Source organism: Salvelinus alpinus, chromosome 31 (assembly GCF_045679555.1).
Source record: "Salvelinus alpinus chromosome 31, SLU_Salpinus.1, whole genome shotgun sequence".
Lineage (NCBI taxonomy): Eukaryota > Metazoa > Chordata > Actinopteri > Salmoniformes > Salmonidae > Salvelinus > Salvelinus alpinus.
Genome location: NC_092116.1, coordinates 18,353,708 through 18,367,050, shown reverse-complemented (window position 1 = coordinate 18,367,050; position 13,343 = coordinate 18,353,708).

The following is a 13,343-nucleotide window of genomic DNA, read 5'->3' as shown; positions in this document are numbered from 1 at the left end:
ATCCAAGCCGGATGGCGGTGGCGAAAGAGAGGTTGTGAGTTGTAGAATTGTGTTTGCTAACTGGTGCTAGCTTCGTGATTCAGACAGCTAGTCATGGGTAGCAAGCTAGCAGAAGATGGAGGTCTGTTTTTAGCCACTTCGTGCAATTCCGTCGGTAGATTAGTGGGGTTCCGTGTGGTAGAGGGGACCAATCCAGTTGTCAAAATAGTTATAGTGGCCTAAGAAGATTGTTCGATAGACCTGTTCAGATAGCAGCCGATATGCTCAAGACAGCTAAAGATTAGCGGGCCGCAGTTAGTATATGGACGTTCAGGTTACGTCGCGATGGAGGGGCCGGTTGAAATACTCCCTCGGGCAGATAACGTCTGTATCCCAGTCGTGAATGCCCGGTGGGGCTCCGCATCGGCAGTAAAACGGGTCCGGATAGGTGATTGTAGCCCAGGAGTGGCTGATGGCACTCTTCAGCTGGCTAGCTCTGGGATAATTGGTGTTTGCTCCGGAATTGATGTTAGCCGATAGTCACTCGGATAGCAGCTAGTTAGCTGCAAGATCCAGGTGTAAATGTCCAGAGCTTGAGGTAAAAATCCGGGGATATGGAGAGAAAAATAGGTCTGGTATGCTCTGGTCTGAGTCGCGTTGTACAAAACTGGCAATAGTTTTCCGAGCTAAAGGATAGCTGATGAGCGCTAGCTGTGGTTAGCTGAACTATTAACGTTAGCTACTAACGTTAGCTTGTGAGCTGGCTAACTTCTGGTTAGCTTGTTAGCTTCTGTTGTAGATTTCGGATACGAGGTGAATAATACTTTTGAGGAAGAAAAAAAACAGATCCGCACCACATTTGGTGAGGTGGGTTGCAGGAGAGTGTTTTGAAGTTGAGTTTTTAAGAAGAAAATAATATATATATAAAAAAGATATGCGAAGAAAAATATATATACACGGGACAAGACGAGGACAATAGACATCTGACTGCTACGCCATCTTGGATTTTAGCGAGGTTTCATTATCTACCAAGAGAATTCTCTTCGTTTATAATCACAGTTGTGTATATCCCCCCCAAGCACACACATCGATGGCCTTAAAATAACTTAATTGGACTCGATGTAAACTGGAAACCACATATCCTGAGGCTATATTTATTGTAGTTGGGGATTTTAACAAGGTTAATCTGAAAACAAGGCTCCCTGAATTAAATCAGCATATCGAATGCGCGAACCGGGCTGGAAAAATATTGGATCATTGGTACTCTAACTTCCGCGACCCATACAAAGCCCTCCTTCGTCCTCCTTTGGAAAATCTGACCACGACTCAATTTTGTTGCTCCCAGCCTATAGATAGAAACTAAAACATGAAACGCCTGTGCTCAGGTCTGTTCAACGCTGGTCCGACCAATCTGATTCCACGCTTCAAGATTGCTTCGATCACATGGACTGGGATATGTTCCGCATAGCGTCGGACAATAACATTGATGAATACGCTGATTCGGTGAGCGAGTTTATTAGCAAGTGCATCTGTGATGTTGTACCCACAGCGACTATTAAAACCTTTCCCAACCAGAAACCGTGGATTGACGGCAGCATTCGCGCAAAACTGAAAGTGCAAACCACTGCTTTTAATCAGGGCAAGGAGACCGGAAATATGACCGAATACAAACAGTTTAGCTATTCCAACCGCAAGACAATCAAATAAGCTAAGCGTCAGTATAGAGACAAAGTAGAGTCGCAATTCAACGGCTCAGACACGAGAGGTATGTGGCAGGGTCCACGGTCAATCACGGACTACATAAAGAAAACCAGCCCCGTCGCAGACCACGACGTCTTGCTCCCAGACAAACTAAATAACTTCTTTGCTCGCTTTGAGGACAATACAGTGCCACTGACACGGCCCGCTACCAAAACCTGCGGGCTCTCCTTCACCGCAGCCAACGTGAGTAAAACATTTTAAACGTGTTAACCCTCGCAAGGCTGCCGGCCCAGATGGCATCCCTTGCCGCGTCCTCAGAGCATGCGCAGACCAGCTGGCTGGTGTGTTTACGGACATATTCAATCAATCCTTATCCCAGTCTGCTGTTCCCACATGCTTCAAGGGGGCCACCATTGATCCTGTTCCCAAGAAAGCTAAGGTAACTGAGCTAAACGACTATCATCCTGTAGCACTCATTTCCGTCATCATGAAGTGCTTTGAGAGACTAGTCAAGGATCATATCCCCTCCACCCTACCTGGCATCCTAGACCCACTCCAATTGTCTTACCGCCCCAACAGGTCCACAGACGACGCAGTCACAATCACAATCACACTGCACTCTGCCCTAACCCATCACCCACCTCTGGATGAGGAATACCTATGTAATAATGCTGTTCATCGACAACAGCTCAGCATTTAACACCATAGTACCCTCCAAACTCATCATTAAGCTCGAGACCCAACCCGCCCTGTGCAACTGGGTCCTGGACTTCCTGACGGGCCGTCCCCCAGGTGGTGAGGGTAGGAAACAACATCTCCACCCCTCTGATCCTCAACACTGGGGCCCCACAAGGGTGCGTTCTCAGCCCTCTCCTGTACCCCCTGTTCACCCATGACTGCGTGGCCATGCACGCCTCCAACTCAATCATCAAGTTTTCAGACGACACTACAGTGGTAGACACTCAAAGTCTAAGAGATGATCGTGGACTTCAGGAAACAGCAGAGGGAGCAGCCCCCCATCCACATCGACGGGACAGTAGTGGTGAAGGTGGAAAGTTTGAAGTTCCTCGGCGTACACATCACGGACAAACTGAAATGGTCCACCCACACAGACAGCATGGTGAAGAAGGCGCAACAGCGCCTCTTCAACCTCAGGAGGCTGAAGAAATTTGGCTTGTCACCAAAAACACTCACAAACTTTTACAGATGCACAATCGAGAGCATCCTGTCGGGCTGTATCACCGCCTGGTACGGCAACTGCTCTGCCCTCAACCGTAAGGCTCTCCAGAGGGTAGTGAGGTTTGCACAATGCATCCCCGGGGGCAAACTACCTGCCCTCCAGGACACCTACACCACCTGATGTCACAGGAAGTGATAAAAAAGATCATCAAGGACAACAACCACCCGAGCCACTGCCTGTTCACCTCGCTATCATTCAGAAGGCGAGGTCAGTACAGGTGCATCACAGCTGGGACCGAGAGACTGAAAAACAGCTTCTATCTCAAGGCCATCAGCCTGGTAAACAGCCATCACTAACATTGAGTGGCTGCTGCCAACATACTGACTCAAATCTCTAGCCACTTTAATAATAAAAAATGTGATGTAATAAATGTATCACTAGTCACTTTAAACAATGCCACTTTATATAATGTTTACATACCCTACATTACTCATCTCATATGTATATACAGTACTCTATAGCATCTACTGCAACTTGTCTATGCCGTTCAGCCATCGCTTATCCATATATTTTTAAGTACATATTCTTTTTCATTGCTTTACACTTGTGTGTATAAGATAGGTGATGTGAAATTGATAGATTACTTGTTAGATAATACTGCATGGTCAGAACTAGAAGCACAAGCATTTCGCTACACTCACATTAACATCTAATAACCATGTGTATGTGACAAATATTTCTCTATTTTTGTTATTATTTTTTATTTTATTTGAAGCAACATCTCAAGACATCAGTCAGGAAGTTAAAGCTTGGTCGCAAATGGGTCTTCCAAATGGACAATGACCCCAAGCATACTTCCAAAGTTGTGGCAAAATGGCTTAAAGACAACAAAGTCAAGGTATTGGAGTGGCCATCACAAAGCCCTGACCTCAATGCTATAGAACATTTGTGGGCAGAACTGAAAAAGCATGTGCGAGCAAGGAGGCCTAGAAACCTGACTCACTTACACCAGCTCTGTCAGGAGGAATGGGCCAAAATTCACCCAACTTATTGTGGGAAGCTTGTAGAAGGCTACCCGAAACGTTTGACCCAAGTTCAACAATTTCAAGGCAATGATACAAAATACTCATTGAGTGTATGTAAACTTCTGACCCACTGACCCAACTTCTGACCCACTATTATTCTGACATTTCACATTCTTAAAATAAAGTGGTGTTCCTAACTGACCTAAGACGGGGAATTTTTACTAAGATTAAATGTCAGGAATTGTGAAAAACTGAATTTAAATGTATTTGGCTAAGGTGTATGTAAACTTCGGACTTCAAATGTATATATAAATACCTATGGCTGAAAGAGTTAAACCATTAACTCAAGTTAACTTTCTCAAATTGTAGTGCATTAATCTTTTTTAATCGTGTTTATTCTCACTGTCTGAAAATGTTGGAAATACACTAAAAACATCTAAAATACATAATCTAAGCAGTTGAAATCTACAATGCCATGTAAAAACAATTTGACATTGAGGTTAAATGAAGTGAGCTTTCTCAATTTACCAAATATTGTTACTTTAGACAAAATCTAGATATCAATGTCCTTGTAATGTTTTTGTATGGAAAAATCTTCGATCAAACTTGGAATTTGCAATTCCTGCGAGCTAACTCAATAATTTGTTTAAATCTTTTGCGACAGCCCTAATTGTAACTGATCTCACTTATGCAGAAAGTGTCTCACTGTGAGTAGTAGGTTCCCAAATGCCTTCACAATTGACCATTTTACATTTTTCTTCTTCTGAAATGGTATGATTGTGAAACAGACTTCTTTTCTAATAATTGTCTGGTGAGAGGCAGAATGAGTCAGAAATGTTGTTGTAGCTTAGTTCTGAATGTATGCTTGAGAGAAATGCCACCCTCCAGAGTGTTGTTTTGATACTCTCACTCTGAAAGTTTAAAATACAAATCAATTCAGTGATTTCTAATTGTCAAAAATAAATGTTTAAATATAACTATTTACTCTATTGCATAAGTGATATTGAATTGTGTTTTGTTGTCAACGCAACCATATATCAACATTTGAAGGAGATGTATCTTCTGCTTTGTTAGTCATATCAGTGCCATTTACTTAGTGTGGCTATAATTCCAGTTTATCTACAAATTAATAATTGCTATGTTGGATTAACGTCTCCATCTCAACCAGAACACTAAGTTAAAGAAAGTTAAAGAATAGGACTGCACACATACACTTTATAATGTTTTTTTAAGAAATCATGTGACTTATACTTAGAGAAAAGCATTCCTGTAAACACTACCTGCTACAAGCAGGAAACAAGTTATGAATGACTGATAAATCTGACACATATCTGTTTTACAGCAACCCTGAATGATACATGTGTTACCTAATTATAGTGGAATTTTACTGTGTCTCTCTCTTTTCACGTTCAACATGTATTTTAAACTTGTAGTATACTTAGTTTCCTGTTGTTGACAGACAGGATGTTTGAGGTTTGCTAACAGGGGAGCTGCTCAGCAGAAGTCGAACTGTGGCTGAACGCCCAGACTGTAACGGTCCTGACCTGTTTTATGTTGTTTTTGTATGTGTTTAGGTCAGGGCATGTGTTTTGGGTGGGCAGTCTATGTTATCTGTTTCTATGTTGGTTGTGGTTGCCTGGTATGGCTCTTAATTAGAGGCAGGTGTTTTGCGTTCTCCTCTAATTAAGAGTCATATTTAGGTAGGGTGTTCTCACTGTTTGTTTGTGGGTGATTGTCTCCTGTGTCGTCGAAATGTATGTACCATACGGGACTGTTTGGCTGTTCGTTTATTTTGATGTCGTCTGTTTCCTGTCCGTGAGTTTACGTTTAGTTATGTAAGTTTATGTTCAGGTTTCGTCAACGTCGTTTTCTTGTTTTTTGTAAATTTGTAAGTGTTTTGTTTCGTGTTGCCATCGTGTTCAAATAAAGATGGCTTATTTCCCGAATGCTGCATATTGGTCTGATGATCCTTCTCTCCTCTCCTCGTCCGAGGATGAGGAGAGCGACAGCCATTACAGAATCACCCACCACGCTAAGACCAAGCGGCAAGGGAATGCTCAACAGAGCAACAAGGACTCCTGGACTTGGGAGGAGATCCTGGATGGTAGAGGACCTTGGGCTCAGCCAGGGGAATATCGCCGTCCCAAGGAGGAGTTGGAAGCAGCGAAGGCTGAGAGGCGCTGGTATGAGGAGGCAGCGCGTCGACGCGGTTGGGAGCCCGTGAGTCAGACCCAAAAATTTCTTGGGGGGGGGCACACGAGGAGTGTGGCAAAGCCGGGTAGGATACCCGAGCCAACTCCCCGTGCTTACCGTGGAGGTAGAAGGCGTCGTACTGGTAAGACACCGTGTTATGCGGTAAAGCGCACGGTGTCCCCAGTACGCGTGCTTAGCCCAGTGCGGGCTATTCCACCTTGCCGCACTGGGAGGGCTAAGTTGGGCATCGAGCCGAGTGCCATGAAGCCGGCCCAACGTATCTGGTCTCCAGTACGTCTCCTCGGGCCGGCGTACATGGCACCAGCCTTGCAGGTGGTGTCCCCGGTTCGCCTGCATAGCCCAGTGCGGGCTATTCCACCTCGCCGCACTGGCAGGGCTACGGGGACCATTCAACCTGGTAAGGTTGGGGAGGCTCGGTGCTCAAGAGCACGTGTCCTCCTTCACGGTCCGGTATACCCGGTGCCACCTCCATGTACCAGTCCTCCGGTGGCAGCCCCCCGTACCAGGCTGTCTCTCCGGGTTCTCTCTCCAGCTGTTTCCTCCTCTCCAGCGCAGCCAGTGCCTAGACCACGCACCAGGCTGTCTCTCCTTCTCCTCCCTACAGAGCCGTCCTGCCATGACCAGCCAGAGCCGTCCTGCCATGACCAGCCAGAGCCGTCCTGCCATGACCAGCCAGAGCCGTCCTGCCATGACCTGCCAGAGCCGTCCTGCCATGACCTGCCAGAGCCGTCCTGCTATGACCTGCCAGAGCCGTCCAGCCAGGACCTGCCAGAGCCGTCCAGCCAGGACCTGCCAGAGCCGTCCAGCCAGGACCTGCCAGAGCCGTCCAGCCAGGACCTGCCAGAGCCGTCCAGCCAGGACCTGCCAGAGCCGTCCAGCCAGGACCTGCCAGAGCCGTCCAGCCAGGACCTGCCAGAGCCGTCCAGCCAGGACCTGCCAGAGCCGTCCAGCCAGGACCTGCCAGAGTCCCTCAGCCAGGACCTGCCAGAGTCCCTCAGCCAGGACCTGCCAGAGTCCCTCAGCCAGGACCTGCCAGAGTCCCTCAGCCAGGACCTGCCAGAGTCCCTCAGCCAGGACCTGCCAGAGTCCCTCAGCCAGGACCTGCCAGAGTCCCTCAGCCAGGACCTGCCAGAGTCCCTCAGCCAGGACCTGCCAGAGTCCCTCAGCCAGGACCTGCCAGAGTCCCTCAGCCAGGACCTGCCAGAGTCCCTCAGCCAGGACCTGCCAGAGTCCCTCAGCCAGGATCTGCCAGAGTCCCTCAGCCGGGACCTGCTCCTTGTCCCGGTGCTGCCCCTTGTCCCGGTGCTGCCCCTTGTCCCGGTGCTGCCCCTTGTCCCGGTGCTGCCCCTTGTCCCGGTGCTGCCCCTTGTCCCGGTGCTGCCCCTTATCCCGGTGCTGCCCCTTATCCCGGTGCTGCCCCTTATCCCGGTGCTGCCCCTTGTCCCGGTGCTGCCCCTTGTCCCGGTGCTGCCCCTTGTCCCGGTGCTGCCCCTTGTCCCGGTGCTGCCCCTTGTCCCGGTGCTGCCCCTTGTCCCGGTGCTGGCCGTTCATTTAGGGGATGTTAGTTTTAGGGTGGTCATTGGGAGGGGAAGACAGAAGTGGGGAGTGACTATGGTGGTGTGGGGACAGCGTCCAGAGCCGGAGCCACCACCGTGGTCAACTGCCCACCCAGACCCTCCCCTGGACTTTGTGCTGGTGCGCCCGGCGTTCGCACCTTGAGGGGGGGGTTCTGTAACGGTCCTGACCTGTTTTATGTTGTTTTTGTATGTGTTTAGGTCAGGGCATGTGTTTTGGGTGGGCAGTCTATGTTATCTGTTTTATGTTGGTTGTGGTTGCCTGGTATGGCTCTTAATTAGAGGCAGGTGTTTTGCGTTCTCCTCTAATTAAGAGTCATATTTAGGTAGGGTGTTCTCACTGTTTGTTTGTGGGTGATTGTCTCCTGTGTCGTCGAAATGTATGTACCATACGGGACTGTTTGGCTGTTCGTTTATTTTGATGTCGTCTGTTTCCTGTCCGTGAGTTTACGTTTAGTTATGTAAGTTTATGTTCAGGTTTCGTCAACGTCGTTTTCTTGTTTTTGTAAATTTGTAAGTGTTTTGTTTCGTGTTGCCATCGTGTTCAAATAAAGATGGCTTATTTCCCGAATGCTGCATATTGGTCTGATGATCCTTCTCTCCTCTCCTCGTCCGAGGATGAGGAGAGCGACAGCCATTACACAGACTTTGTGGTTTCCAAGTTTTCTTTCGAAAGCAGCCGCTCCCTGAGAGCAAGCACTTTTCTGAGGAAGAATGTGCTTAGTTATTCTTGTGTAACTTGTTGTTATGATGGTATAAATATGCTAAGGGTGACATACTTCCTCAGAGCTTCTGACTAACTTGTACATATCTTTATTCTCCGCTGGCGTGAATAAAGATATGTTCATTTAAGTTTGACTTTGGGCTCCTTAGTGGTGATTTCCACGACACTATGTTGTCATCTTTTTGGCTAACCACATTCTCATCTTGAAGGACTTGAACTGTAGAGAAAAGAGGACGCAAGGAGAATGCAATTGAGATTCTCCCAGCAACTGCCCTACAAAGGCAAAGATTGACACTGTTTTTTGCTGTCCAGCCAAATATGTTGTGTAGGTAGATGAGTGATTATGCACTGATATATGATCTTATTATGAAGTATTATCCTATTATGTCTGCATGTCAACCATGAACCATTATCGGACCTATGACCCCTAAAATGCTCATGCAGCACTTTGCCTTTGCATAATGACCTTAAACAACGACTGTATATGGGCAATGCAAAATAGGTGCAGTATCTACAATCAAAATGTGTTCATCCAACTTTCTTTTTCTGTTTGATGGGAACAGTTTGAGTTCTAACTACACTACAGTGCCAGCCAAATATATTGGCACCCTTGCACTGTTCCCGTAATCATTCCCTATTTCTCAAATATGTCCACATTTTAAAAACACTTTGGTTACCACACCTTGTTATTCGAATTTCACCAATTTAGTTTTAATAAACTCAAGTTTAGAATTTTTATTAAAGACAAAAACAATAAAGACATGGCATGGACATAATTACTGGCACCCTTGAGCTGTACTTTGTTGCACAGCCTTTACCCAAAATAACTGTAGACAAACGTTTCTTGTAGCCATCAGTGAGCTTGCTGCATCTTTTTACTTGTATTTTGGCCCCACTTTTCAATGAGGTGTGCCCTCCAAATACTGTTTTCAGGTCTCGCCATAAGTTTTGGATGTGATTCAGATATGGACTCTTTTCTGGCCACTCCAGAACAGGCCAGTGTTTCTTCTTGAACCATTTCAGGGTGCTTTTGATGTGTGTTTGGGCCTGTTGTCCTGCTGGAATATCCAAAACCTTCCACAGAGACACAGTTTATGGACATTGGCTTCAACAAAACACCTTGATGATTTCATGATGTCATGCTCAAATTCAAGGCCCCCAGTACCAGAGGCAGCAATGCATCCCCAGCATTACTGAACCTCCCCATGTTTGATTGTAGGGAGTGTGTTTTTCTTTGAATACTTCATTTGGTGGTTGGTATGCTACTTTATCAGTTTGAGCCAGTTCAACGTTATATTGTGATCTCATAGCAGTCACAGTGCGGACATACTACTTTCTGTATTTACTGTGTATGTCAAGATATAATTTTCATAGAATTTAGCACCACTAAAATAATATTTTAATAATATAATAATAATACTTTTCAACTCAGTTCAATAATCTCCATCTAGCACATAACATTCTGAGAACCATGTTTTTTAGAGATTGGTATGAGTGTGTGTGTTTTGTGTGTATGAGTGGCTTGGGGTAGAAGCTCTAAAGGAGCCTTTTGATCATGGACATGGTACTCCTTTACCGCTTGCTGTGCGTTGTCATGCCCTCTTCACGGCTGTCTTGGTGTGTTTGGACCATGGTAGTTTCTTAGAGATGTGGACACCAAGGAACTTGAATCTCTCGACCCGCTCCACGACAGCCCCATTGATGTGGATGGTGGCGTGCTCGGCCCTCCTTTTCCTGTGGTCTACTATCTGGTGGATTAAAATAATACGAATATATGTTTTATCAAAGTGCAGCTCATTAGATGAAAACATATATAATACTAATACTATTTTGTGAAATCGATATTCAAATATATTATTCTATCATCTGATTGATGGAGATAATACATTTAAATACATATACAACACAACAATTCGTTGCACAATATAAAGCAGTTACAATTGCTGTAGTTGCTGATAAGAACATTCATTATTAAACCATATTAAATAAAATATATTTATTGGTTTGTGTGTGTATTTTTTTTGTTAGTGTGTGTTTACGTACGTCAGGCACACCCTTCCCTCAAAAGTATTTTTGAAAACTCTGGGTCTTAGTTGGTGGGATATGACAGTTGAACTAAGCTCATGAGGCAGTTTTGTTATATTCTTCCAGAATCATTTTTTGTCTTACAGTAACATTACACTGTTATTATATTTGGTTCTCTTATGTACAATACTATACTTCGGTCTTGCAGACACTAATTTAGCTTGGATCTAACTTTAATAAACGCACACCCGTCGCCAGAGTAGACTGTCCTCTACCAGTAGTCTAGAGCAGAGACATTGGGATGATCTCAATTGCACACTTCTCGTGTCCTTCTCAAAACCTACTGTAGGTGAAGTTTAGAGGGAAGGTAACATTGGCTTTCTCATCCTATGGGTTTTAAGAAGGAATCAAGGCGAAAGGACGTGAGGATTATGCCATTGAGATCTTCCCTGTGAGTAAGTAGAGAATCCCGCACATGAGCAGATGTTTAGGCACCTTTAGCCCCCTTAGATCCACAGTCACTCCGAAGATTTTCTAAAATCAGATTCTAAAATGGCAAGTAGCTTACACTGTGCACTCTCAACACTGCGCTCCCAGCCCCCGGGCACATAGCTTGTAGCTCCCCTATTGACTATGTTTTTTAGGGACAAGAACATTTTCCTACCTAGGCTACAACACAACGCATTGAAGAATATTATTGCTTACTTTGTTTTCAAAACTATAGTCCATAAACCATGCCTTAGCAGCAAGTGTGAATGTGGATATGTCACGCCCTGACCATAGAGAGCCTTTTATTCTCTATTTTGGTTAAGTCGGGGTGTGACTAGAGTGGGTAATCTAGTGTGTGTATTTCTTTGTTGGCCTGGTATGGTTCCAAATCAGAGGCAGCTGTTTAGCGTTGTCTCAGATTGGGGATCATATTTAGGCAGCCAATTCCCCACTAGTTTTTGTGGGATCTTGTTTATATGTAGTTGCCTGTGAGCACTCCGTAGATTCACGTGTCGTGTATTCTTTATTGTTTTTGTGCGGTTGACTTATAATAAAAATATGTTGATCCGATATCACGCTGCGCTTTGGTCTGAATGTTCCTACGATGATCGTGACAGAAGATCCTACCACACCAGGACCAAGCAGCGTGCCCAGGAGGAGAGAGTTGGGTCCTGGGCTTGGGAGGAGACCAAGGAGGAGAAGACATCATGGACTTGGGAGGAAATCTTGGCAGTACACGAAAGCCTGCCGTGGAAGCAGACGCAAGGAGAGAAGGGAGGACAGCGACGATGCCGGGGTTCGCGGCCACAAGGAAAGCCCAAAGGACATGACGAGTGTGGGGAGCAGGCCTTGGAGCTGTGCGGGGACCACGGGGTGGTCGGCGGAACCAGGGTGTGAACCAGAGCCAGTCAGGGAATTGAAGGAGGAACTCGATGAGTTATTCTGGAGAGAGGTGGTAGCGATGAGAGTGCTTCAGCACAGGCGTGCTGAGGAGCGTGACACCAGTCCGGTGTCATCTGCACCGGTTTCACGCATCTGGCCTCCAGTGCGCCTCCCTAGGCCGGTACGTCCTGTGCCTGCTCCTCGCACTCGCCCTGAAGAGCGTGTCACCAGTCCGGTGCAACCTCTTCCGGCCCCTAGCATCAGGCTTCCAGTGCGCCTCCCCAGTCCGGTACGTCCTGTGCCTGCTCCTCGCATTCGCCCTGAAGTGCGTGTCACCAGTCCGGTGCAACCTGTGCCGGCCCCACGCATCAGGCCTCCAGTGCGCCTCCCCAGTCCGGTACGTCTTGTGCCTGCTCCCCGCACTCGCCCTGAAGAGCGTGTCACCAGTCCAGTGCAACCTGTGCCGGCTCCACGCATCATGCCTCCAGTGCGCCTCCCCAGTCCGGAGCTTCCGGCGACGATCCCCAGTCCAGAGCTTCCGGCGACGGTCCCCAGTCTAGAGCTTCCCGCGACGGTCCACAGTCCGGAACCTCCTACAACGGTCCACAGTCCGGAACCTCCTACGACGGTCCACAGTCCGGAACCTCCTACGACGGTCCACAGTCCGGAACCTCCTACGACGGTCCACAATCCGGAACCTCCTACGACGGTCCACAGGCCGGAGCCCTCCTTTGTGCCGGTGCCCAGTCCAGGCACGGCGTCCAGTCCCGCTCCAGGGCAGGAGCCTCCCTCTGCGCCGGTGCCCAGTCCAGGCACTGTGTCCAGTCCAGCTCCAAGGCCGGAGCCCTCCTCTGCACCGGTATCCAGTCCAGGCACGGCGTCCAGTCCTGCTCCATGGCAGGAGCCTCCCTCTGCGCCGGTACCCAGTCTAGGTACGGTGTCCAGTCCAGCTCCAAGGCCAGAGCCTTCCTCTGTGCCGATGCCCAGTCCAGGCACGGTGTCCAGTCCAGCTCCAAGGCCGGAGTCTTCCTCTGCACCGGTGCCCTCCCCTATAGAGTCGGGTTTTCTGGCCGGAATCCACACCTTTGGGAGGGGTACTGTCACGCCCTGACCATAGAGAGCCTTTTATTGTCTATTTTGGCTAGGTCGGGGTGTGACTAGGGTGGGTAATCTAGTGTGTGTATTTCTTTGTTGGCCTGGTATGGTTACCAATCAGAGGCAGCTGTTTAGCGTTGTCTCAGATTGGGGATCATATTTAGGCAGCCATTTCCCCACTGGTTTTTGTGGGATCTTGTTTATGTCTAGTTGCCTGTGAGCGCTCCGTAGCTTCACGTGTCGTGTATTCTGTATTGTTTTTGTGCGGTTTAAATATAATAAAAATATGTCGAACCGAATATGTCTGAATGTTCCTACGATGATCGTCACAGGATATCCCTTTCCGCGCCATGCAATTTGAATTGCACTATCATTCAAATTGCCATAAAGAGGTTAGATCAATATTGATGATAATGTCATGAATTATGAGTAACGTAGAACTTGATTCAACTGTT